The sequence below is a fragment of the Lissotriton vulgaris genome, chromosome 10 (genome assembly GCF_964263255.1).
Source record: "Lissotriton vulgaris chromosome 10, aLisVul1.2, whole genome shotgun sequence".
Lineage (NCBI taxonomy): Eukaryota > Metazoa > Chordata > Amphibia > Caudata > Salamandridae > Lissotriton > Lissotriton vulgaris.
The window spans coordinates 934,570,216-934,596,442 of NC_141698.1; positions in this window are offsets into that span (position 1 = coordinate 934,570,216).

Sequence of the window (26,227 nt, forward strand, 5' to 3'; positions counted from 1 at the left end):
CAAAGAACTCTTAATGGATTTGCAGCATTCTGTGCTTTGCGGGGATTGGAAATTAACTTGGAAAAAAACAAGTTCATGATTTTCAACCCCCCGAAGCAGACAAGCCCAAACCCAGTCTTAAATGGTACCCCCCCCCAGAGAGGGTTAAGACCTTTGTATATTTGGGTATTACCCTGACGGAGAGCTTTGATTGGAATGCACAAACCGCCAAGTCGGCGCTTAAACTATCCCAGGTAGCGGGGGGTATTAGTAAAGTTCTCAAGGGGTCAGCCTTCAAACCGGCATCTCCAGCCTTTGAAATATATTGTCTTCAGGCTAGAACGGCTGCAATATATGGCACTGAACTTTGGGGGCACAAACAGATACCTAACCTCAGAAGGGTGGAACCAAGCTTTATGAGGAACCTAGTCGGACTGCCATTAAGCACACCACTTATCCCTCTTAGACTAGATCTTGGGTTGGAGCCAATAGAGGAGATCATAACTGCAAGACCTATTATATATTGGAAGAGGCTGTGGTCAGTCCCAGAACTGGCTCCTTATAGAGCTGAGTTCTCTGAGGTTTGGACCTCCCTTAAAAGCAAAAACATCCCATGACTGCAACATATTAGGATCTCCCGCCATTCTGAGAAATACCTGAGATGCATTGTCCTGAGATATTGAAAAAGGAACTGCAAACTCAGATTTGAAGGCAGAACTTTTCTGCACTACTGAGGACTGCAAATATGGGTAGGCTGTCGGCAGAGTTCCTCCTAGTAAAAGTGGAATCGTAGGGGCCGATTATGATGGCGGACGGAGCTGAGTCCGTCTGCCACCATAGAGTAGGAGGGAACCTCCGCATGGCCTGCGGAGTTCCCTCCTGTGCAATTAGGATGTGACCGCCACCCTGGCGGTCACATCCTCTATTTTTACCATTGCGGCGGGTGCGGCTTCAAGCTGCATCCGCCGCAATGGTAAAAATGCATACATTGCATTTGTATGCAGAAAGCTGCAGGCACCGTCCGGTGCCTGCCGATTTCTGCATACAAATGCATGGGGGTACAATAGGCACCCCCCATGTGCACCCCTGTAATGGCAGGGTTTTTGGCTCTATTTAGCAGTGATATAGACTTTAATCTTGCTCACATCTAGGATGTGTATTCTTAGCTTGTGTTGGCCCTTTTAAGCCCTTTCTTCCAGACCTAGAGGAGGCCATCTATTGCCTATTGGCTTTGGCCTGTCATTATTTCTTATAGTAGAGGTTGGATCCTGTGGTCCTGACTTTATATTACATATTGGTATGGTTTATGTAGGTACTCTGACAGAGATAAGGGTTATTTCATCCTTCTTAGGCCTATGAGGCCTAGAACTAGAGGGACTCCATCTTGATGGAGCTGAGAGGCTTCAGGGGGAAAGGTAAAGTTTACAGTAAGGCTGTTTGTGTGCTAGAGGAAGACCGGTTAGGACTGCTTCTTATCCGAGGAATGTGTTTTTCTCTTGGGCCCAGACGTAACAAGCAGCTGGCCACTGCGGTTGCGTGGAAGCCTGGGAGCTGGCACAGGAATTCGGTAGGAGGCAGCCCTCTGTTGGAAATTTCCATGAGGGGAGAGGAATCCATATTAGCGAGCTACAGGAGAGGAGGAGTGTTCATTCCAGCTTGTGTGCAGTCCAGCTTGGAGGTCAGTTCAGCTTGGAGAGAGAACAGGATGTCTGCCGGAGCTGCAGAATAGAGTGCAGTTCTGGAATGGAGAAAGAAGGCAGACGATTGCTGAAGATGAGGAGAGAGAGAGCAGTGCAGAGAGCATCAAAGAAGGCTGTCAGCTGGAGCAATTGAACCAGAGGCGTGGTGATGTGGTGACAGAGGGAGAGACAGAGAGAGCCCTGATCCCACCAGAGTCAGAGAGAAATCTTCCTTCTAATAGGTGAGGTAGTCTGAACTAGTCCCCTTTACAATTACACCTTAATCTTGTTCTTATTCCCTAGGCTATTGTATGTCTAATCTTTTCCCTTCCAGCGGTGTGTTAAAAGTTCCTGTTACCCCGCAGATAAATTGTATGTCTAATCCTTTTCTTTCAGCGGTGTGTTAAAGTTACTGCTAGTTATAGAGACCCATAGTTTTGTGTATGTGTACTTTATCATTGTTTCAATAAACCTCCCCATTAATTAGTGAACTAGTGTGCATGAGTTTTTTTATGATAAAATTAGCCTGTCTTCAGAAGGGAGTAGGGGCGCTTAAATCAAGGAATAACTCAATCACATAATGTGTATATTTTTGTCCCCACATGGTGAGGGTAATCCCATTTCCTAGTCAGGTATTACTGTTTGAACAGATGCTACCCCTGATCAGGTAAGTAATAGTGAATAATTAGGGAGATGGGAGACCTGCAACCAAGGGATAAAGTTAGTACACCATCCCATAATCCTGTAAACAGCGTCTTCTGTTCCAAAGCATAGGTAACCTTTTTCTCCTAGTCAGATGTTACAGCCAGAACAGATGCTGCCCCTGATCCGGTAAGTCTGAATAAATAGGGAGAACAGGGAGCCCTTGAGCTAGGGAATTGTTGACACTAAGTAATTCGGCCATCCCATAATAATATTGTAGTAGCAGACCCTTAGTGAATAGACAGAGAGCTGAAGGTATTCATAGGAAAGTGGTCGTCATTGGTAAGTGGCGTTAATGAGAACACCAGGGAGGATACTGGTGTGTAATGAGAGCGCTGGGGAGGATACCAGCGTGGAGGTCTGCCGGATTGCGGGCCGTGTGTAAGTGAGAGCGCTGGGGGGGATACCAGCGTGGAGGTCTGCCAGATTGTAGACCGTTTGGAAAATGAGAGCACTGGGGCTGCAGACCCACGTGTGTAGACACGCCGGATTGTGTGTCATATCTGCCCTAGGGTAGATTAGTCTGGGTCTGGGTGGCCGCGAGACTAGCTGATGTGAATAGAATATGGTAGAAAACCTATGCATGTTTATTGCTATTTCCCCATCCTTAGGTACGAACTGTACGTATATGTATCCATACCCATTGTAAATATGTTCTAAGGAGGGAGGTGATTACGTTTTGGCTGGGTTAGAGGGGCCCCCAGGGCTGATCCCATCTAAGCAGAAAATCCGGCCATTACAACCCCCCACCCCCTCTTCACCCAGGGGGCCCGCAACGGGCCCCCGCAGTGAAGTTAAACATGCTTTACCACGGCAGAAAAACCCGCCGCGGAAAAGCATTTTTCACAGCCCATCCTAATATGGCTGACGGTGTCTGAGAGACACCGTCACCATATTAGAGCTTTTCTGCCGCAGTAGTAAGCCAACCGCGGCGGAAAAGCTGCGGACGGAAACCAGGACCCATCAGCCATCCTAATGTGGTGGTGGGTCTTTGGTGGGTTCTCAGAGGATTTTCCGCATCCTCCGTGCCGGCGGTGGCTTCCGCCGGCCCGGAGGATGCAAAAAAATCCTCCATCGTAATAGGCCCCTAAAATTGAGGAATTCATGGATGTAATACATCCTCCACTTGCGAAAAAGCTATATATCCAGTTAAGGCATGGCACCCTACCAATTAGGTCGCTCACATGCAAATGGTCAAAGTTAAACAAAGAATCTTGTCCGGCATGCGACTATAAAAGTGAAAATGTAGCTCATGTAATGTTTTTTTGTCCTGCATATTCAACAATTAGGAACTGTTGGTTGATCCCGATTTGCAGGAATCTCAAGCTTTGACATTTTGTTCAGGCTTGTCGGAATCTGACATATGACACCCATCCCCCCATAGTGTTTGCCTTATCTCGATATTTATTTAGCATGTGGTGTAGAAGACAAAGTTTTATAACCCATTTGTAACAATCATGATATTTTATACCGCTGTTTTTTGATAACTTACTAGTTTAATTCTCTTTTTAAAATAACGATTTGTTCAATATTTATTGTCTTAAATATTATGTGCTTGTATGTATTTTATTTGCACTTTTATAGTCTTTGACCGAAATAAAGTTATCAAATGAATGAATAACATTTTTAAAAAATAATTTGAACACAAAAAAAAAGTCTTTAAGCTTTTACGGGGACTGGCATTATTTTTTCAAGTTACATAACTGCACTTCGCAATTTACTTTCTGAGAAAAAAATTAAAGGAGGGCCAGGATACAGCCTTACTTTAAGTAACTTTTTATTCTAATTTTAGGGGTGCATCTTTCCCCACTTTATGGTTTGGCCATGTTCTGGAATGTAATTCACCTATCAGAGTCATCTGAGTCCCATATGCTTTGATTTGTTCTACAGCCAAGAAGTTGCCCCACCTGTACTTTGCAGGGAGTATATTTGGTAATGCATATTTTTGGTAATTTCATGTAATAAAGTTCACACTTAATGACTGGGGTTACACCATTACACCATGTCGTGTAACGAGAATTCCATTCAGGGAAAAATTGTAACATGAAAAATACTGAAACAATGCAGTTGTTATGAACATGAGCAGCATTTTCTATTTGCTAACTGAAGTTCTTATAGCGGGCAATCAATGTGCATTTTCTATTGGCATCCCAGGCATTGTCTCTCCCCAAATAGTATCTCCTATCAAAAAAGCAAGTAAACCATCCCGCAACACCTGCTCTACCCAACTTAGGATCGGTCTACTTAACTGCAGATCCCTTCCTAAGCATGCTGATGATTTATGCTTGCTAACAGCGGACTCTTAATGGGACGCCTTGTGCCTTACAGAGACATGGCTCAATGAGGACAACATGGCATCCATTTCGCTAGCAATACCGCCAGGCTTTAAACTGAGCTTCTCTAATAGAAAGGAAGGCTGAAGAGGTGGTGGAGTGGCTTTCATCTACAACGAGAAATACACATTGTTGTCCTCCACTCCTACTACATTCCCAGGTACAGAGGGGTTACACTTTTGCCTCCAAACTACCCCCCAACTGTCTCTTACAGGCCTAGTTATTTACAGACCCCCGGACTGCCCAACATCATCTTTGAGTGAGCTTATGGACTTTATAGTCCTAAACTCTTTAGCCCACCCGCATTATATCGTAGCCGGTGATTTTAATCTTCACGCCGACAATCCTGATTGTCCACAGGCTACTCACCTCATCTCAACCCTGCAATCGGCCAATCTAACTCAAGCTATTGCAGGCCCCACGCATCGGGCGGGGCATATGCTGGACCTTTTCTTTTCCAACATATTGAACACAAAAGCCAATTCTCCGATACCACTGCTCTGGACGGATCACTACTTAATCACTATGTCCATCTCAATCTCCTCCCAGTCTCAGATCACAGGGAAACGCTCCTATGTGCGGAGAAAATGGGATAATTTAACAGCGGACACTCTATGCCCGGCACTTTTTAGCAAACCCCCTACCACTTACCTCGGATGTAAACTCCGATGCTGCATTACTGAGCTCGTGGATTGGCAATGTAGTGGACTCTATCGCTCCGGCCAGAATCGCTACACCGCGCAGAGAATCTCTCTCTGCTCCGTGGTTGTCCCCTGAGCTGATGGCCGAAAAAAGTAAATGCAAAAAGCTGGAGCGCCTTTGGCGAGCAAATTATTGCGAATCAGACAAAACCAGCTATAAAAAAGCCCTCCATGCCTTACATTTATCCATAAAAAAAGCCAAAAAAATCTTCTTTGCGACCTCCATCCAGCAGGCGGAACAATCAAGTAAAGACGTTTTTAAGATTGTTAAATCTTTCTTCAAACCCAGAGCCATCGAGACGGATATCATCCCATCCGCAAGACTCTGTGAAACCATCTCAGATTTCTTTGACACCAAAATATTAAAAGTGTATGATACTTTTACGGACCCCGAGACGACATTTATGGATGAGTTGGGAGTTTCTGAGCCACCTGCTTCCTCCTTAAATCAATTTCAGCCCATCACCCTCTCTGAGGCATTGAAAGAAATACAAAAATGTAAATCTGGGGCACCTGATGATCCATGCCCACCTAAACTGTGGAAATTAATGTCTGACGCAATCGCAGTTCCCCTCTTACACATATGGAACACCTCCATTACAACAGGCACGTTTCCGGACTGCTGGAAACAGGCCACTCTTCTCCCGCTGAAAAAAAAACCCCAAGGCTGGATGATCTGAGCAATCTCCGACCCATCTCCCTTCTAGCAGCCCCTGGCAAAATGCTCGAAAAACTGATCCAACGGCAGCTTAACAGCTTTATTGAAGAAAGCTGTGCCCTACATGAAACTCAGTCTGGCTTTAGGGCCGGCTTTAGCACCGAGACGGCCCTCATTGAGGTTGCCGAGTCAATCAGGTGGTCCTTAGATTCAGGGGCATCAGCTATGCTGGAGCTCCTGGATCTATCCGCTGCTTTTGATACGGTAGATCATAGCAGACTGCTGATTCGACTTAAGGACATCGGCCTTGGAGACAAAGCACTAAACTGGCTACACTCCTACCTCACAGATTGGTCCCAGAAAGTGGCCCTGGGCCCCTTCTCTTCTGGACCTAAAGGCCTCTGGTGTGGTGTCCCACAGGGGTCGGCACTCAGCCCTCTGCTGTTCAATGTCTATCCGGCCCCGCTTTTCACCTTGATTGCTAAATGGGGGGTCAAGGCAATATCATACACGGATAACACTCAATTGGTCTTCCCCTATACAGACACGTCAGAGGCAGCTTTTAGTAAAATCAGGGGCTGTCTTCGAGACGTGGCCAAATGGATGAACACTAATAAACTCAAAATGAATGCGAGCAAAACAGAGGTGTTATTCTTTGGAAATCTCAAACACCCCCCTCCGGACCTGTGGTGGCCAACGGAAATGGGCCCTGCCCCATCTCCCGGAACCCATGCAAAAAATCTAGGAGTAAGATGGGATGAGAATCTGTCCTTCTTGCCGCATATACAACAGCTTACCGCAGCTGCCTGCACAAACTCAGAAATTTGCGAACATTTCTGCCCCTGCTACCAGTCGAGTGTCGAAAAACGGTTGTTCAGGCAACAATCACATCTCGACTTGACTATTCAAATGGCCTCTTTCTTGGTCTGCCCAAATATGCGGTGCAACGCTTACAGATCGTGCAGAATGCGGCTGCGAGATTGATAACACGTGTCCCTTTCAGGCAGCATATCTCTCCGCATCTGCACGAGCTGCATTGGTTGCCAGTGGCAAGCAGAATTAAGTTCAAGGTGCTTACCTTGGCTTTCAGAGCGCTAAAAGGCACGTGTCCCAATTATCTAAAACTTCGACTCCCCGTTACCACCAAAAACGAGAGCTGCGCTCAAACTCCTTGCTCAAGCTAACTACTCCGCGCGTGAGGAAAGCTAGACTTGGAGGCAGGTCCTTCTCTGCCGGCACGGCTAAACTATGGAATACATTGCCCCCTGCCATCCAATCTGCCATGACAGAAGCTAGCTTTAGGAAGCTCCTAAAAACTTGGCTCTTTATGCAATAATCTTGATCTTCCTCCTGACTACTCGCTCTTTGCTGTAGGACTCGCTAGCGCCGGGACACCTCACCAGAGGTAGCTGTTCGCGCTCTACAAGCATCTGTATTATTATTATTATTATTATTATTGCTTTTTTACTCGACCTGAGCCTTCGGGAAATTTTGGAGTGCACAACTGCAGCTCTGAAGGTGAGAATCAGTTCATTTAACACATGTCTGTAAACCAGCTTAAACTTGCATTTGTAATATGATGTTGTATCTAAGTGGACCATTCAGGTAATTTTTTTTAGAGCAAAACACCTTTTTCTTTCTTAATTTTTTTACAGAAGAAAAGTGTCATAGAGACTGGAAGGTGACTGTAAATATAATAGCAACTTTCTCTTTCTGTACCGAAGAGTCCTCCCTCTTCTTTGATCAGCAATCGGTCATTTTGGATTTGGATTTTAGAGGAAAAGCATTACTCTCTTTGTGTCTGCAGTCTCTGCTATTTCCCACCCTTGGAGTCTTTACTTTATGGGAAAACAATATGTAAGTTCAATGCAATGCTTTGTACAACGTTTGTTGTTTGGGAGAGGGCAGGCACCACTATTTTAAGTTCCTTTTTTTTTTATATTTGTTATTCGATGACTTGGAGACTGGAGTTGAGGCCATTGTTAGATTAAGTTATTTTAAGGGACAATATTTACTAGAAAATGGCGTAGCGCAGCACTGCAAGCCATCTTGCTGCACGGAGCTGCATTAATTGCAAAGTGCAGGGAAGTGTTGTATTTACAGCAATACACATCGACACATCCCTGCGCTTTCCTCATGGCTGGTGCACAATTGGCTACCTAGCGCCAATGCAGGCAATCTTGCACCATGGTGCGAGGATGCCTGCTTTGCGGGGAGGATTGTTTTTAAGCTTCCTTATGATATGGTCAGTCCAGACAGAACAGAAAATATTCTTTAATCTCTCTCAGCACATGCTATCATCATCGGAGATATCACTACTCAGCAAAGGACTATCCTTTGTGATTACAGAACCCACCAATTTCTTTACCCTCAAAACAGAAATTTACTAACTTTTTAGAAAAATTAGGTTAAAACTTTTCTTCCTGGGCAAAGAGGAATACTCACAAGATTCCGTCACTAACCTAAAACCACCATCTACATTCTATCCAACCAATGGCATGATGCCCCCAGAGCTCATTGCCTTTGAAAAAGTGGTACTGACAGATAAAGATGAGATGAAGAATGACCGAAAGTACATTCCATATAATATTACAATAGAGGAACGCAAAGCCCTCAATGTTCTGAAAAATGATCAGTCAATCATCCTAAAACCAGCAAACAAGGGTGGGGGCATAGTCATACAAAGTAGAGAAGATTACGACATTGAGATAAGGAATCAAATAAAACAGGAAAGGTACTACAAAAGATTAGACAGCAAACCTGCAAATTACTACTGAGGGACTTATTCTAGGCTACCTTAGCAAAAAAGAGTTTGAATACCTTAATGTTAGACATCCGAGAACACCTGTCCTCTACACGATACCAAAGATACACAAAAGTACCACGAACCCTCCGGGTCGCCCTATCCTTTCAGGTTGTGGTTCTATTTTAGAACCAATAGGGAGGTACATGGACTTCTTCATAAAAGACTTTGTTCCTCTACAAGATTCATATGTGCGTGATTCAATGCACATGATAAATCTACTAGAAGAGATGCCTTACAACACAGAAAAAGAATGGCTAGCTACCCTCGACATCACCTCTTTGTATACTAATATACCGCAAAGAGAATGCATTCAAGTTATCAAAGAACTTCTTGACACTAGATCCAGGCCTGTCCAGGACATACCACTTGCTGAGACTGGCCCAAATGATGACAAACAGGGCGGTTCAGATAGTGTAACTGATGGGATTCCATATCACAAAGTGATGGGTCCAAGCGTATCAGGTAGTGGACAAGACACATTTTTTTGAATACAGAGTTCTGAGTTTCCTTAGACCCACGGTTATTATTATTGTATATAGTGTTTCGTTGAGGGGCTATAACTGTGAGTGGTCTCTAAATATCTCCCTTGGACCCTACTCTCTCTGGTTGTGTTGTGATTTAAGAGCAGTTGTATGACTGCGGGTCTTTTCTCTTCTTTAAAACTTTTCTCGACAGTTTTGACTAGTGTGAAGCTGTGCTCCACTGAAGTATCCCAAACCAATAGACCACATTTTTGACAGTGTTTGCCTCAATTAGACGACTGCCTTCTCTCTTTCTTTGACCAGACAATGGCGACCAACTTAGGCTTGGCCTTTGATGAGGAAGAAATCCAATCCATTTTAAGTGATAACCCCAGCATGCTTGAATCAATGCCAGCCCAACCTGTGACTAATGAGGATGGGTGGCTCAAAATCCTAATACTGAAAAAAAGCTATTCCCGTACCTGTGTACATGGGATTGCCATGGCCGAGTATCTCCGGGGCAACTGTGCACCGTCGGGATTGATTGTTACGAATGCCCCAAGACTTTTTCTCGATGACAAAGACTTCTTCCGCGACTGGTCACTAATAGCATGGAAATGCACTTGTGACTGGCTTGTGTTGATAATTAAAACTGCAAAACGTATCTCAGATAAAATGCTTGTGGAGATTCAGGTACTGGAGGGTCAAATCAGGACTAAGATCACAGGGAAGCTGTTTACCAAACAGCAAGACGAAAACAACAAAACTTCCAAAGAATTTAAGGACTCCATCTTGTTTGCAAAGCTTGAAAAATACAAGAAATATCTGGCAAAATTCGCCATGGACAAGGTGTATCCTTACACCAGCGCCACTTATCTACCGCCCACTTACAACAGGAATGGTCGCAGAGGGGGCTCCACCTACGGTACATCGACCTCTGAGGACAACTCCAGCGACTTAGACTCCAGCTTTCAAGGCAACCCCACTAGCCAACAAAGAGGTAGAGGCAATAGAAGGAACTGGAGAGGCCAAAATTATGGTCCCAATCAATTTACTCCTTGGTGGTCTGGAGGTCCATTTCCTCCCCAACCTATGGGCCCTTCCGGCCCTATGCCTTTTCCTCACAATCAGAACATGCAGCCTTTTTTAGGGTTTGGCCAAGGAAGGACAAGAGGCAGAAGACGATCCTCCCGGGGAACAGTACAGTGGACAGTACCTCCGCAATCAATGGGTCTACAGAGTGGCAAACAAGTACCCCAGGAACAAGCGGGAACGAGCACAGAGACAGTTTGATAATCAACTTAGGCTCCAGAGAGCTCACCCCTATCGAGACTCAAGTGTTGAACCGAGGACTAGGCTTCGTCCAGACCACTACTGGAGATCCTTTTCAGACCAACATTGAGTTGGCTCAGTTTTTCAGGAAGATCAGACTACATTTTTTCTTTTTGAATTCTGAGAGCCCTTCCACTGAAACCAATACTGGGTTAAAAAGAGCCTCTAACTTTATGCCTCTACCTCATACCATCCCAACTAAGGTATTAACCTTTGAGGAAGCAGTAAGACATGACATTCAGACTCTGTTTACCAAGACCAACCTACCATTCATGAATCTTTCAAGGCAAGAACAGCAGGCCCTGACGGGTCTAGCTAAAGATGATGCAGTTATCATTAAACCTGCAGATAAAGGTGGTACTACGGTCCTGCTGGATACAAGCACCTATTGGCAGGAATGTGTCAGACAACTCAGTGACATTAAATCGTATAGTCCTTTGTCTACAGATCCGACCAAGAGACTCTCTCTGCACATCAAACATCTCACTGAGGAGTCATTGTCAGAAGGCTGGATCCTGCTAAATGAAGCCTCCTTCCTCTGTACTCCCAATCCGGTGATGCCATATTTTTATGTGCTCCCGAAAGTTCACAAAAAACAACGCCCTCCACCAGGACGTCCCATAATCTCCGGCATCGGGTCCGTTTTGGAACCGCTATCGACATTTGTCGACATTTTTCTACGACCCCTGGTAAAATTGATGCCAACTTATATTCAGGACACAAAAGATTTGTTGAGAACTTTACCAGATATTGAGTTCGACACCAATTTGGATATCTTAGTATACTTTGATGTAGAGTCCCTCTACACCTCAATACCGCAAAGTGAGACACTAGAAGTGGTAGAGTCACTACTACGGGAACAAACTTGGAACTCCATCACTCCAGTATCTTTCATTATGGAACTCGCCACAATGGCGATGAAAGAAAATTTCTTTCGGTTCGAAGATACAGTGTTCCTTCAGACTTCAGGGACCAGTATGGGCAGTGTTTTTGCCCCGTCCCTAGCTAACCTATATGTTCATAGGTTTGAACAAGAGTGTGTACTATCATCTACAAACCCCTATTTACCATCAATAAAGGTTTGGAAACGCTACATAGATGATATTCTGGTCGTGTGGCGTGGAACCGTGGACGAACTTAAGACCTTTCACCAGTGGTTGAACGAGCAAAATACGTTCTTACGCTTCACTATTGAATTCTCCAAAACCACCTTGGCTTTCCTGGATCTCCGGATTACAGCTACTACAGGGGGCCTGGAATTCGAACTGTATAAGAAACCCATGGCACGAAACTCCCTGCTTCAATATGACAGCTGTCACCCTAAGGCCCTCAGGGACAATCTGCCCTTTGGGCAGTTCTTGCGTATTCAACGCAACTGCAGCACCAAGGAGGGTTTCAACAAACATGCTGGAGAACTTGAATCATGTCTTCGTAGTAAGAAATACCCTAAAAAACTGATTCGTGACTCCAAAAAAAGAGCTTCAAACAATAATCGTGAATCCCTCCTAGAAGTGACTCTCCCGAAACCAAAGAATGAGAGGATAGCATTTGTAAACACGTTCAATACATGATCTAATGCCATTAAGAAAATTGTAAAACTACACTGGAGGATCCTTAACACTGGCCCTGACAACCTTCCTATACCTCTATTTGCGTACAAAAGAGGACCAAGTCTCAAAGATCGGCTAGTACACACTAGACCTGATCCAAAGAAAACTCATCAAGTGGGCACTCTATGGGACCTTCCACCAGTGGAGGGTCACCACCCCTGTGGGAATTGTGCTGCATGTGCCCAAATAGGCCATTCCACAAGTATCGATATTGGGACTTCTAGGCGGTGGGATCAGAAGCAGTTCACCAACTGCAAAAGTTCCAACCTTATCTACCTCATCAAATGCCCCTGTCCCTTACAATATGTGGGAATGACAACGAGAAAAATAAAAGTAAGGATATCGGAACATAAGAGTACGATCCGATGCAAGAAGCAAGCGACCCGCCTCACGAACCACTTCTTAGAGGTAGGACATGCACCCACAGACTTTTCGTGGACCGTGTTAGAACAACCGCGGATCCCCCCGCATATTGTTGATATCACGAAATATCCTTTCAAATTGGAGCAAAAATGGGTATACCGTTTGAATACAGACAAAAATGGCCTGAATGAGGACATCCCCTGGACCTCATTATAGAGTGATGCCCTTTTTGACCTCCAGTATTTACATCTCCAGGTAGCACTGTCAGCCATTTGGACTTCCAGCTTTTGTGGCATGAGAATGTACATATCGTTCTATTTACCCCCAGGACTATGTCTATATGCCTTGCCATATTTGAGTGCACACTGAGACTACTGTTCTGTCTCATATATTAACTGCACACCTTATCTTAGGCACTCGGCAATAGACTGACTGTCTTATGACTACCTCAGGGTCATCCTCTGTTTAATAATCGTGCTTTGAATCGGTGGCCTGGAATACTAACCATACCGTGTGATTCATGGTTGATCTCACATATATACACAAAATGGTACGTTCTCAAAATTTCCCCCATAAAGTCCCGGCAATTGGTAACAATCTTGACATCAGCTCGTTTATGAGTGATGATATGCACTATCAAATTGCCCACTTTACACTGTTTTGGTACTTTGATTCTAACGCTTTGCAAATTTAATCTCTTTACATTGTCTTTCTCACCATCCTTATCATAAACGACAACATCGAGTTAATCAGACTCGATTTTGTGACTACACTACCCATGATTCTCCAGTCGCAGCACTGACACGCAGTCAGTTACGCGACAGCAGGTTTGGCGCATGCGCACCAGCACGATGCCGGAATGGACAAACACTTCCGCATCTAGGTAATGGGAGAGCAAGCTTCCCTCGTCGCCTCCCCGTACAGCGCAGATGCCTGACTGGGGTATCGACGGATAGGTAGGTGAGCTTATCCGCACTGCGCGATCGGTATTGCGGACAATTTTGCGAGTGGTTATCTCCAACTTCTCTAACCATATGAATTGTGGCATCATAGTTGTGTTGTCATTGAGCCACATAACCCACAAACTCTACACCCGGCTCGGGGTGTTTTCTGTAAGCCGTAATGACAATGCTTCCATCATAGTTCAGTCTACCTCGCTCCATTGCGACATTAACATGTCTATTGCGACTTAGCACTTTCTGCAAATGGAACCGAAATAATGTGCTGCAATCAGGTGACCGTAGCAGCGTCAATACAGGTCTAACACAGGTCTAATACCTGTTGTCCTGAGTCCCAGGCACATAGACACCTATACTAATAAACTTTCTATATCTTCCCAATTTTTTGCTATAATATCCTTTTGGTACTCCAAACAAATAAGAACTGAAGGAGTGTGCCAGAAGAGATGTTGTTATCAACTGTCTGAATCTAATGGTTTAAGATTTGAGGGTTGGCGGTCACTATGAGGTTTTTTCACTGGTTTCTTTGTGGTTTACTTTTTTAACATTAGAGCTGTGCCCCCAATTCCTGAGCTGTGGCCAGGCGAGGAGCGGCGTCGGTCTCTCAAACTCTAGGTGAGTGAGAGGCATTTATAAATCAGGAATGGTTGGGTATTGTACTTGTAAGTTGCGAGTACATAAACAATGCTAGCCATGGAAACTCATGACAAATAACTTTCACTAATGTGTTTCTCTCTGTTTTCTTTTATATGTGTTATCCACACTTGATTAATTTCTCCTGTGGCAATCAGCTTCTACTTAACAGGAGCATTGAGAAGGTCTTATCGGGTGATATCCTAATGTTTGTTTGATTTCTGTTTAACACACATTCACGTTTTACAAGCAGTAGCAAAATATAATTTTGGTCCTGAAGAAGCAGGAGATACACATAGTATCTACAACTGCAGAAACATGTCGACCTCCATAAACAGGCAGTAGATATTTGTTTAAAACTACTGTTATTTTGCACTCCACGTCTTTTAATCTTGGAAGTGGATTGCTCTCCATTAAAGTCTCTTTTTGCACCCACTATCCATTTTTAACCACTCACTCTCACTTGTTATTTTTGTGCACTGCTTTTCAGTTACCTGTATTGGTGTGTACTGAGTATGCGCTGTGGACATACCACTTGCTAAGACTGGCCCAAATTATGACAAACAGGGCGGTTCAGATAGTGTAACTGATGGGATTCCATATCACAAAGTGATGGGTCCAAGCGTATCAGGTAGTGGACAAGACACATTTTTTTGAATACAGAGTTCTGAGTTTCCTTAGACCCACGGTTATTATTATTGTATATACTGTTCAGGTGCCCACCTTGTTCATTATTGAATTACTACATATAGCACTGACATATAACTACTTTGTCTCAGAGAATACGTTTATCAGCAATACCCTTGGACCAGCATGGGGGCAATTTTAGCCCCCAAATAGCTAACATTTATATGGATTGCATAGAGCACAGATATGTCATGAACCAAATCAATGTATATTGCTCCAATATTCTGTGTTGGAAATGATACATAGATGATATTTTTCCCATCTTCTCAGGTAGTGATGTTGATTTCACAGACTTCGTCTCATACCTGAATACATACAAACGCATCTGACATTTACCTCTACCATCCACAGATCCTGTGTGGCCTTTCTTGAGCTTAACATTCAGCATGAGGGAGGCCAATTGTTCACATCGCTGCATAGAAAACCTACGGAGCGCAAAACACTACTGACATACAATAGTCATCATCCAAGGGCTCTTAGGGATGGTCTTCCATATGGTCAGTTTTTAAGGCTAAGGCGCAATTGCACCAAAGAAGATGATTATATGAGAGAGGCAAATGTGCTGAGGAACAAACTGATATCTAGAGGCTACCCAAGAAAACTAGTTAAGAACTCACTTAAAAGAGCCTGATCCTGTCCAAGAGAGACATTACTCATGCCAAAAGAAAAGTCCAAAATTAACAAACTAATCGGTGTCACTACATTTGGAATACATACGAACCAACTGCGTAATTTGATCACCAAGAACTGGCATATCGTTAAGAGCATTAACCCCAACATAGAAGTTCCGATGTTTGCCTACAAAAGTGCCAGAAATATAAAAGATCATCTTATTAGATCTTCCCTAGAAGAGTCTATACAAACGACCAGAACCTTGCACACTACATGGGAGCTCCGAGAAGTGAAAGGCAATTACAAATGCGGTAACTGCGTGGTATGTACACTCACATGCAATACAAAAACATTTGAACATGAAAATGTCACGCATACCCTAGAATTTTTTGCCAACTGCAATACCAGAAATGTAGTGTACTGTATTAGCTGCCCATGTGGACTCCCATACATAGGCCAAACACAAAAGCCAATTAAGGCAAGCATCAGCCAACACCGTAGTAGGATCAGAAATGCTGTTCCCAATGCCCCACTTGTCAACCATTACCTAGAACAATCGCACACAGCAGATGACCTAAAATGGCAGGTTATAGATAAAGTTAAGATCCCAGTCAGGGGAGGTGATCTCTTACAAATACTCCAAAGACTAGAATGTCGCTGGATTGAACATACCAACTCAAGAACAGAGGGCCTAAACTCTGCAGAAGAATGGCGGGGTTTTGTGACTTCACTAGCACTCTAAGAACTGCATGTACCTAGAATAACATACATATATATATAATTCACTAATTTGGATAGACCTGTGCTAGGTCTACACTGCAACAAATTATGACATAGTATGGCACTGCAAACTATGCGATCACTGTTGAAATGTTGAATACGATATGCCGGCTACAACGAATAGACTGTCTCATATGACAATTCAGATATTTAGTGTGCACTGTTTTTTATATTATCGTAAACATGTTGCTAGTATAACCCTTTCTTTAAGAAACACATACATGATTTCGTGTAATTAAGGACTGCCATGTAATATTGGGCAATAGCAATATTAACAACGTAACCGCATTAGGAAAATGTTGCGGCTGTTAGATAATGAGACTAGTCTGGTCCCAGTTCATTATGGAATGTAACATTTCTGCCCATGTTCAATAGTACTGTAAAAGGTTTTTTTTTAAACTAAGTTTATGCTTTCTTACCGTTAACTAACCTACATGACACAGTTGTAATTGTCAGAACACTATAATACCCTTATCAGCACTACTGTATCTAGAATATATGCCGTCGGAATATATGCTGTCGAGAGATATACATCTTGGTCAGATGCCATAGTCCCAGCAACTTGTGCATAGATATAGCCGCCGCCACAGATTTTTACTTTCATGTTTAAACACGCAGCCTTTTTTTACTACGTATGCATCGCTTATTATACCACACTAATCGCTATCCTAAGTTATGACCCGTGTACATAGAAATGTAAGATTATTTGCATTCATCCAAGATATACGAATCCAGTCGTTGTGTTAAGCGATGACCCTTGAATTTAGAAACATATGACCACAGTCATGAAAGAATGTTTAATCACAATAAACAACTACATAATTGAAGTCACACACATTTAGTTGGGGGTACATGCAAATACGTGTTACAATATCGAGCGGCCAATGCAATACCCTCACGCATGCTGGCCCATACCTAATGTTATCCTAATGTGTGACCAGCGTGCTAAACTACAACTCATATGGCTCTCCATTATACTTCATTGAGATGCCCCACAATGTTATTTATTTATTTGTGGGTTTGTACCGCCCTTGAATCGACTCCCGAAGGAGTATCTCTGCACCCAACGCCCGTGAGAGATGGAGATAAGGAGCTTAGACCTAAGTGAGATACTAATACTGGAGCAGAAAAGTTTTCAGCCTTTTCCTGAACGTGCCACTCGTGAATTGACTTTGTTGTTTCCAGTCCTACTTGCATCGTCTGCGCTACAGGAGTAGCCTAAAATCCATTTCCTGCGCTGCTGGACCGGCTAGGAAGCCTGAGAACACCTCGTGGCCGCAGAGGAGGGTGAGGCGCTGGCCCCGGGACTGCGAGGACCAGCACACAACAGCTCCAGCTGGTCCTCTTCCCGCGTGAGCCGCGCCCCTCCCAGTGCCACGCCCCTAGCCAAGCCCAATAACTTCTCGCGGCACCCGCTTTGCGGGTGCCACTCGTGAATTGACTTTGTTGTTTCCAGTCCTACCTGCATCGTCTGCGCTACAGGAGTAGCCTAAAATCCATTTCCTGCGCTGCTGGACCGGCTAGGAAGCCTGAGAACACCTCGTGGCCGCAGAGGAGGGTGAGGCGCTGGCCCCGGGACTGCGAGGACCAGCACACAACAGCTCCAGCTGGTCCTCTTCCCGCGTGAGCCGCGCCCCCTCCCAGTGCCACGCCCCCACAACCGGCCACATCTTAAAGGCGATCTCTGGAACGCGCATCGCGGGATGCGCGCGGGTCGCAGCCCGGGGCGAAGACCAGGCAAAGAGCGGGCCGTTTGAGGCCGTTCGAGGACCGGAGAGACTGGACTGGGCCCCTCCCTTTGTAAGTAATTATTTATTCTCCCCATACATTCACCATCTAAGTAATATTTATTGTAGTCACAGGAACATCATCCACTACATCGACTTCTAACATCACAAGATGGTAGTCACAAGAGGGAAAAAGACACTAGCTCCAGGGAGCGTCGGAAAGTTATTGGGCCCTATGGACGACTTTCTTACAAAAGCAAACTCGTTCATCGACCAAAGTATCCCCCTTATGGAAAACAGAGTCTCATTGGATTTAGACTTTGCTAAACGATCCTCCCTGGGTAACCTCGCTGAAGCCAGAACTCCCGTTCTGATTACCAACAAAAAAGCACCAGGAACTGTGAACGAAGGTAGACGCAGCCTCCCAAATAATGTAGACTTATCTGTATCTGAGCTTGCAGATTCTCCGTTAGGCTCAGAACTAGAAAAAAACCCTGAGCTACCCCCTCAATCCCCTACTCAAATATTACCCTTGGAGGATATTCAAGCTAGAGGAAGGAGGGAAGGAGCAATTAGTAAAAACAAGTCTACTCAAATAATTCCCATCATACTTAAAACTGCTCCCCCTCCCAATACTTCTGACATTCCACGCATTCCACTACCACCACCACAGCAACAACTTGCCACTGTAATTGTACATCATGACCAGCAGAAAGGCACTATTCCTATTTTACTGGACTCACTAACCCAACCATCCACGGAAAAGGGCCCGGAAGACCATGACAATCTTATTTTCATAAATAAGCTAACTGAAATTTTTAAACAACTCCTACGACCTGTAGAACGAAAACTAACAAAGATAGAGACCCAGATATCGAAGCTCATTTCCATGCCACAACACAATCAGGGGCCTCCCCCAAAGAAGAAAGGGGGCACAAATCCTTTTCATAACGCCCTCTCAAATCCTTTGGGCGTTAGCACAAAATCCACCATTCCCCAAACAACCACACCACAGACAGTAGTATCAATAGTATCGTCCCCTACCCCAACACCCCCAGTCACGTCGACCTCAAGCACACTAAACATTACCACCACAGGGCCAACCACATCAAAACAAAGTAATAATGGGCCATCCACAACTACTTCGTCACAACCAGCATCAAGAAAAACCGCTCCTCCCAAGACCCCGGCACACAACTTCTCTTCCCAACCAACCCAAAGAAACACCCTAAGAGGGGCTGGAGAAGTTAGACCTCATACTGAGCTTCCCCCTGAGGCTGCCCCTTACGTAGCGGTCATGATTGGAGTACCTGAACTAGCTCCCAACACGGCGGAACCTCCATGGTCCTTAAAAAATAAAGTACACCATTGGCTACAGACAAATCGTCCCATGCCACCAAACTGCCATGGAAGGATTTCCTCACTACGTAGGACCCCATGGGTGGGGAAAGGCAGTAAACAATTTTCAGGGGACTGCATCATATTTACCTTTGAGGACCCCTGGGCGGCAGACTACATTAGCTCCTGGGATCAATCCAATTTAAATGGAGGAATTAGAATTAAACCCCTTTCATTCTTCTATCCCATTATTCAAACCACAAATAATAACTTTTTTGAGGACCCCGTTTTCCCTTGGGTCGAACCACCCCAGCGCCAACCTATTTTTTACGAGAATAGACAATATGGCGCCTCTCGCTTTCGGGAGCAGGAAAACCCTTGGCAAATAGTAAATCCTTGTCATCAGGGAGTAAACTGGGGAGAATGGGGACATCAACACCAGAGGATGATCCGTAGAGAACCTCCCAGATGGGACCCTTGGTACAATATTCCATTAGCAAATAGATACAGTCCCTTAGAAATGGTGGATTGACCATCAAGGGATACAGAACATACTAGCCCCAACTTGCTAGATTCCCCCCCCTAAGCAACAACATTTTAACGATCTTACCAACTTTAGCCCCGAAAGCGAATCCCCACATAATACCTTTCCTATTTTGGAATGTGGCGGGCCTACGAACAAAGATCGAAGACCCCGTGGCTGTGAACTTCCTAGAACAAGGCAAAATAATTTGTCTTCAAGAGACCTGGGCAACCTCAGAGCTCCACCTTCTGGGGTACAAAACCTATTCTTCACCAGCTATCCGAAGTGCAATAGGTCGACCCAAAGGAGGACTAACAATTTACATTGCTAACACTCTATCCCACTTAAAAGTGACCAATCTTTTCACTGACTCTAACTGCCAGATATTCCCCCTCTCCTTTGTAAACGAAGACACTATCACTCTTGTTAATTCATATAACAATCTAACGGAAAACGACTTCCTAATTTTCGTTGAAAACATGCAGGAGAGACTAAGATGCCTACAACACCGGGAGGACAACTCTAAAATGATTCCTCTCATTTGGGGAGGCGATTTTAACACTCCCCCATGCCCAATGGCACACACCCAATGTTGTGGGTTTGTGGACGACCACGACGTTCCACTAGCCCACTTCGTCCACAATAAATCCGCAAATGCTATGAATAACACACTGTCAGAGTTCGACTTATTGATCGCTAACTCCCCAAAGGCGGAGAAAAACCAGTTTAACCCAACTTACGTGGGTAGAGGCCATCAAACAACAGTGGACTACATCCTGCTGTCCCAAGGTCTCTCTACAATGGTCACAGATCACCAAGTAATGGATAACACACTAAGCGATCACTATGCATTAAAGATTGAATTCCACCCATCAGAATACAAATCTAAGGTCACAGATATAGCAAAAGCTCTTACCCAAGACAGCCTGCAACTACGAAAACATAATGGTTACTCCATAAAATGGGAAAAGATCGACCCACAAAACCTTACAAAAAAATTAGTGAACCAGGCGTATCCAAATATTATTAACTGTCTGGACCCAGCGCTAAATCACTCAGAGGTCCTGCTGAATTTTGCAGAAATTTTGGCAGTAGCCAAGAGACTACTCAAGGGGAAAACAACTAACAAACATCCAGAAAGAAAAGGTTGGTTTAACCACAATTGCACGAGAGCTCTAACTGACCTAAAATCTGCCCTTCATAAAAAACCAAGAGATGCGGGCCTTATTCAACTTCTGAGAAGAAAATACAAATTGGAACGCAAGTTAAAACTACAACAAATGAAAGAGAAACTCTGGAAAGATCTAGACAAGAGCTCCCTATCAAAAAACAGTAAGGATTTCTGGAGAACGGTCAGATCCCCATACCTCTCGGACAACAACTCTCCCAAGATAGAGGTGGCCATAGATGAGGGAACTTGGATAGCCCACTTTGAAAATATATTCAAAGATCAAGGAACCACAGACCACCCATCTAACCTTTATAACAAGGTACAATACCCAATTCCAATATCTTTTGACATCTCCGAAATCTTGGCGGCTTTGGAAAAAAGCAAGACAGGAAAAGCCCCGGGCCCTGATGGTGTCCCTGTTGACCTTTTCAAATTCAACCAGGAGCTCTGGGCACCTATCCTGACAAGAGTATGCGCAGCTGCAGCCAGCGAGGGCATTCTAGACTCCTGGTCCAGATCAATCATGGTCCCCATTTTCAAGAAAGGGGACCGACAGGATGCGAAATGCTACCGTCCCATTTCCCTCTTGGACTCCCTTGGGAAAGTGGTGGGGAGGGTCATTTTGGAGAGACTACAACAGTGGAGCGAGGAAAAAGCCATTATCTCGGATCTACAATTCGGTTTCAGAGAAGGCCTTGGGACAGTAGAGCAGGCACTCAACCTTAGTCTTATAATGGCCAAATACATGCACGCAAAGAAAACCACGGTATACATGGTCTATGTGGACCTGTCTGCCGCTTTTGACTGTGTTTCACATTCCAAACTATGGACAGTCCTAGGAGAAATGAATGTGGATCCTTCCTTGCTGGATTTCCTGAGAGAGCTGTACTCTGGGGCCTCGGCGAGAGTCCGTTTCGGAAAGAATGGTGAGCTGACAGCGTCATTTGGTGTGGAGCGAGGTGTCAGGCAGGGCTGTGTTCTGGCCCCCTTTCTCTTCTCACTCTACACCAATGGCCTGGAGGAGGAGATGCTGAGGGGGGCCCAGGACCTCCCTAAAATGAAACAGAGATCGATTCCAGCACTCCTCTACGTGGATGACGCCGTCATCCTGACCCGAACGCCGCGCGAACTTCAGCACTCACTAAATAGATACACCACCTTCATGAACGCCTTGGACTTAAAGGTCAACGTAAAAAAAACGTTCGTCATGATCACGGGGGGGCGAAGAAAGGCACAAAAAACATCTTCCTTGATAGTCAACCACTTGAGATCACCACACAATATCCATACCTCGGGATCATGATAGACGACAAGCTAACATGGAAACCAGCAGTGGACACGAGATGCCACCTTTTTAAGCGTTCAATAGCGGCCTTGCAGACCTTCTCACGGAAACTGGGAAGGAGGCGCCCAGCAGAACTGTTGAGAATCTACAATGCCAAGTGCCAGGCAATTGCTCTTTACGGAGCAGAGGTCTGGGGTCACACAGACGTTGGAGCCCTACAAAAAATTGAAAATTTATTTATAAGATTTCTTCTTGCCACTCCGAAAGGTTCACCAACCTACGCCTCCCACATGGAACTGGGAATTCCTTATCTCCAGGATCTTCTCAAAATCCAGCCATTGCTTTTGTGGAGGCGTATCTGGATATCGGACACAAACACGTTATCTCAGTCGATAGTGGCTGACACAATGTCACTCGACCACTCCTTCAGACTGAAGTGGCTCCGTTATATTAGAAACTTTTTTACCGACCTTGGGCTTGAAAAATACTATCTTCAACCAGAGTCGATTGTCGCCCTCCCAAAGAAGGAGCTTAAGGAACTTGCACTACGACATCTGGAAACACTAAGATTGTCAACCGATGCTATAAAGCCTTCAGTGATTCACGCGAATATAGTTCAGCAAACTTTTGGCATTCAACCGTACATTACCTTGCACACTAAAATATATGACAGGATGCTGCTGACCAGGCTCAGACTGAACCTTTTTTCAGACTGGTCGCTTTTCCCTTAAATAAGGCCTGGGAATCAAGCATGCCCCCGTGTCCCTGCGACGGGAAATCAATTCAATCTAATATCCACGTTATCATGTTTTGCAAATTTTACCATCCTCACAGAAAACGTTGGATTCTCCCGCTATGTAGGCGATGGGGCCTCAGACAATGTCGACCGGCCTTTCTTAGACTGCAAACCTTAGAGTCTGAAGAAGTCTATTACCTGGTCTTAAACTTTTTAAAATGTATCATGAACTACAGAAAAAACCTTTAGCAACATGCACTAGAAAAAACAATGACTTTTAAAAGCAAAAATCCTCTCTTTTTTAATCATATGTCAGTTTTTCTTATTGTGTAAACGTTCTTATGAAATGTCTTTTCTAATCACTCGTATTTGTATGGACTTTTTTCTGCTGACTGTTTCTTTTATGGTTTTCTTTGTGATTAACCGAATAAAGAATTATTATTATTATTATTTTCCTGAACGTTAAGTGGTCTGTAAATTGCCTAAGAGAAGTAGGGAGGTAGTTCCATAGTCCTGGACCCACGGAAGACAGAGCTCTGCCCCCCTGTCTTACCTATTTTACCAAAGGGACTTGCAGAAGCAACTGGTTGCTGGAACGAAGGGTGCGTGCTGGGTTATAGGGGACACATTTTTCGGCCAGATACGAAGGAACCAAACCATGCAAACCCTTATGGACCAGGCAGCAGGTTTTAAATTTGACCCTTTGGCGGATTGGTAGCCAGTGTAATTTTTCCAGCAAGGGGTGTGAGGGGATCTGGGAGGGGCATTTAGAACCCACCTTGCAGCAGTGTTTTGTACCACTTGAAGTCTGCTAAGTACACCCTCATTGGCCGATACCAGCAGCCCATTACAATAGTCCAGGCGGCTGAGCACCAGAGCCTGGACCAAAGTTTTTCTGGTGCAGTCTGGAAGTAGGAGGAACAGTTTACGGAGTAATCCGATAACCTGAAAGCAGGATCCTACTGTATAGTTCACATGGTCCTTCAAGGATAGGTCTTGATCCAGTCGCACCCCCAAGTTCTTCACTACCTGTTTAGGGCAAGGTGCAGGACCTAGATCAGAAGGCCACCAATCCGGTGTCCACAGCATTTTGGCTTCCCCAAAGAGCATAACCTCCGTCTTTCCTACGTTGCACTGTAGGAAATTCGAGGTCATCCACTCTGAGACCGCCTTCATGCCTTCGGAGAAGGTCTGTTTAACTGCGGTGTGTGAGTGATTTAAATGGGAAGAGGAGCTGAGTGTCATCAGCATATGACACTGGGATGAAACCAAAAGCTCTCATGATCCTGGCTAGGGGGGCCACATAGATATTAAAGAGTGTAGGGCTCAAACATGAGCCCTGAGGCATCCCCTTCGTGATCTTTGCTGGGGCAGATCGAAATGCACCCATGTTAACACACTGTGTGCGGCCGGATAGAAAGCTTCTCAACCAGGCCAGTGCCGAATCCTCAAGCCCAACCTCTGCCAAACGTCTGAGTAAGATGTCGTGGGATATAGTATCAAACGCCCCGATAAATCCAATAGCACCAGAACCACTGAATGTCCCTTATCCAAGGACATGCGGAGATCGTCCGTAACCGACAAGAGTGCGGATTCGGTGCTATGATTTGGCCTGAAGCCGGACTGAGAGTAGTCCAGACTCCCTGTACTTTCGATAAAGCTCGACAGATGTAAGTTGACGTGATTCTCCGTTAGTTTACTCAGGGAAGGAAGGAGAGATATTGGCCTGAGGTTGGTCAGGTCAGGCCAGGGGATGATGGTATTCTTCCGGATGGGTCTCACCAGTGCCTTATTCCAATCCTGTGGAACTCGGTCCTCAGATAGCGAGAGATTGACCAAGGACTGGATCACAGGACCAAGCACCCCTCCCACCACTGGCATGACTCTGGCAGGAATGAGATCTGATGGACAGCCACTCTTAATTTGACCAATAAGGTCCTCAACCTCCTCCACAGAGGCAGCCGGGAACTTAGTCGGCATAGTGAGGTTGGTGACCTTCTTTTCCTGAGATGGTACAAAAGGCCGACCCATAGATGGACTAGAATCGGAGATTTTGTCATAAATCCTGTCTATCTTGTTAGTAAAATAGAGGGAAATGTTGTCGCATAATTGTTGCGACGATACCTCAGGGCTCTCACAGGCTGTAGGTTTAATGAAGGTTTGGAGGATTTGGTACAGAAGCTTAAGGGCATTACCTGCCTCCATAAGTTGAGAGGCAATATAACTGTTGCATGTTGCTCTGATATCCTTATGATAGGAGGTCAAAGCAGTGTAATAGCATTTTTTATCAGCCTCCAGATGCGACGATCTCCAGGTCTTTTCCAGCTTCCTACACGCCTTTTTGCGAGATCGAAGTTGGTCAGAAAACCATACTTCTTGGCGATGCGCGGCGCGCAATTTACATAATTTTTAGGGGGACAATGGTTTCTACCACAGAATCGATGGTCAGGTTATATTTAGATAGAGCCATCTTAATATTATCAGAAGGAGTAATGCGGGGTAGAACAAATGTCTCTTGAAAGACCTCCTGTGACATTTTATGCCCTAGTCTCTGCCACAGAGGTAGCGGTGGGGGCTGGTTAGAAGGTTTAGTCAGGTTAGGCATCGCAAATTCTATAATTGAGGGATCTGTCTTGTTAACCTGTTTAGGGGGGTGACACACAATTTTAGGGGAATTAAAAAGAATTAGAACTAATGTGTGTCCTGCCCGATGAGTGGGGTCTGTGTTGTACTGTGTTAGTCCTAGTAGGGATAGATCGGCCAACAGAGACTGGGCCTCCACATTATCCAGTAATTCACTGTATACATTAAAATCCCCTAAGAGTAAGAAGTCAGTGTCTGAGTTAATGTGTGAGTCCAATGCTTCCACTAAGGAAACGGAGAAGGTCATGCAATGGCCAGGGGGGCGATAGACCAAAGCTCCTTTCCAACTAGTCCTGGCAGAGATGTCAATCCTAGAAATCATCAATTCCATATCTGCAGTGCAGCATTGGTCCAATATGGAGATGGCGATGCTTTCCCTATGGACTATGGCGATACCACCACCCATTTTGGTGGGTCGGTCCATCCTAACTATTTTGTACCCCTCTGGGATCCCAAGGGTAATTGATACTATCTGAACACCTGAGCATCATGATGCCGTGTTCTCATCG